At 44.5% G+C, this 2500-nt stretch overlaps 1 non-coding gene and 1 pseudogene across 1 annotated transcript; both read left to right on the top strand.

Moving 5' to 3' along the window:
- The first annotated feature begins 1015 nt into the window (after positions 1-1015).
- LOC143263183 (5.8S ribosomal RNA) lies at positions 1016-1170 on the top strand. The gene has a single exon (XR_013036722.1). It is a non-coding gene; the product is annotated as a 5.8S ribosomal RNA (ribosomal RNA).
- Positions 1171-2274: 1104 nt separating this feature from the next.
- Positions 2275-2500, top strand: part of LOC143263184 (large subunit ribosomal RNA) — a 7605-nt pseudogene continuing 7379 nt past the window's right edge.

The raw sequence follows: 2500 nt of genomic DNA, 5'->3' as shown, positions 1-2500 counted from the left end.
CCAGATCATTCGTGCGTGATTTACACGGCAGACGTGTGTACTACACGTATTAGGCCTTTGATCTGCGTTGCGTAGGCCATCTTCCTTCCAAGACACACACGTGTTGGGGTTTGTGTGATTTTATGATAGTGCCCCAACACGGAAAAATAAGCGTACGAGAAGAGTTGGGCCCGACCAGATCATTCGTGCGTGATTTATACACGGCCAGACGCGTATTATATTACACGTATTAGGCCTTTGATCTGCGTTGCGTAGGCCATCTTCTCGATAGAGAGAAAGCCAATGTATTCTTTTTTCTTTCTTTACACACACACACACAGTTGTAGTAGGACAGGGAGGGATGCGAGCGTGCTAATCACGCTTCCTCAAGTCTTCGCTGTGGTGTGTAAAAAAAAAAGAAAAAAAGGAATCGTTGGGAAAGTCCAAAGGACGAAAATATCGGGCAGTCTGAAGATAACTTAATGCTCGTTTACATTGGTATCAAGAGAGACCGGCTTGTGTAGCTCGTTTCAATGCTGTGTCGTTGTCATTGACACCCTACTCTGTTGCGCGCTAGTGGCAGCATGAGCGTGGGACGTATATATATATATGACACCCAGCTAGAGCCGGCCGTGAGTCCGTCCGGTGTAAATAACGACGAAAGGAGAGAGAAACTTTTCGAATCCAGTATCGGGTTGATAATTGTCCAGTTTGAATATCCATATCCCCGTCGTTTTTGGAGGTGATATACTCTCTGTGTTTCTTCGATAGAAGGCTTTTCAATGTTCTATTCGCTCCGACCGTCGAACTTGCAAGAAAACAGTGGTTTTGGATTTGCTCGTACATATATATATGGTTTCGACGGAAATATCTCGTTCTTTAAGGGACAATTATGTCGTTGTACGACGACTCCCGAATCTCCTTCGCGCGCTGGTTGGAGCTCTTCGGGTATCGGCTTGTTCCGAAATATAACACAAAAATGTGGTGGATAGCAAATACACATTATATTATATATGAGAGAATAAAAGGGAAAAATTACCCTGAACGGTGGATCACTTGGCTCGTGGGTCGATGAAGAACGCAGCTAATTGCGCGTCAACGTGTGAACTGCAGGACACATGAACATCGACATTTCGAACGCACATTGCGGTCCACGGATACAATTCCTGGACCACGCCTGGCTGAGGGTCGTTTACGTACTTATAAACTGCTTGCGTTGATGGCACTTGTTGCCTATATACGTACGAGCGAATGATGGGCGCTTCGTCGGCGTTTGTCGCGGTCCTATGAATATTGAGAAATTTTACGTACGTCTAACAGTCTTCGAGAGAGATGGAAATCGTGTTCGAACTAGCGTGAGTGTGGAAGGCGGTGTCGTGTGTCGTATATGTTTTATATACGTCCGCCCGTCTGAAACACCGCTTCGAAGCGGTGACAAAATCTTTTTCGGGACGATTCGTATCCGTAGAACTATCGAGATTTCACTGGTACATTTTCAACGCGCTCCCGACGTCGCCTGAAATGAAACGAGATGGGTTTAACCCACGAAAGCGTACTACACGAGTCTGTCCTATGTGAAGACTGTGTACAGAGATCGAACGAACGCATGAAAGAAATTGAACGAAAGAACACATAACCCGCAAAAATATAGAGTAGAATTGTGACCGTTGCTTCGAATTTGAATTTATATGTATATATATATCATAGCCCCAGGGAGTGGAACCTATGAGTGTGGAAGGATGTCTCTTACCGTTATGTTGCCAGAGGAAAAAAAGTCTCTCTCTTCGTACGACACATTTGTGTACGAATTGTATCGATGGCTATATAGATCCGATGTTGCACATATTCTGAGTAAAGAACACCCCACCCGGGTTACCGTCCTAAAACTCTTCTATTGGTGTGGCTATGATGTGTGTGTCAACGCAATCGCGAGTCTGGTTCTACGGGAAAACCGTTTGTCGGTCGCCCCATATATCTTTTTGTTCTCTTCAAATGATCGAATAGCGAAACCGCACGAGATCAATCGGTCGTCTAGTCCCCGAAAGTACTTTTCGGACGGACGTTAAAGTTATACCGATTGTAATCGTCTTGCGAGTGTTTCGAAGATCTATATTTGGAGAGGATATCGAATTTTATAAAAGATATATTGGTGAGGCGCGATAAACGGTTTTTTTTTTGCTTTAAGGGTTTTTTGTGTTTTTTTTATTTTTTTTTTTTTTTTGTGTTGCTCTGTACACGTTTCGCAAAATGCTTTCGGGGGGGGAAGCTCTGAAAAAATTTTTTTTCACGTTCCGACGACCTCAGAGTAGGCGAGATTACCCGCTGAATTTAAGCATATTACTAAGCGGAGGAAAAGAAACTAACCAGGATTTCCTTAGTAGCGGCGAGCGAACAGGAATTAGCCCAGCACTGAATCCCGCGGAGTTCCGCCGTTGGGAAATGTAGTGTTCAGGAGGGTCAATTTATCCCGTAACGTCGCAACCGCGTCCAAGTCCATCTTGAATGGGGCCATTTATCCATA

Source organism: Megalopta genalis, unplaced genomic scaffold, assembly GCF_051020955.1.
Source record: "Megalopta genalis isolate 19385.01 unplaced genomic scaffold, iyMegGena1_principal scaffold0369, whole genome shotgun sequence".
NCBI classification, from domain to species: domain Eukaryota; kingdom Metazoa; phylum Arthropoda; class Insecta; order Hymenoptera; family Halictidae; genus Megalopta; species Megalopta genalis.
Note: the sequence above shows the minus strand (reverse complement) of the source record. Positions and strands in the feature narration are given on the sequence as shown.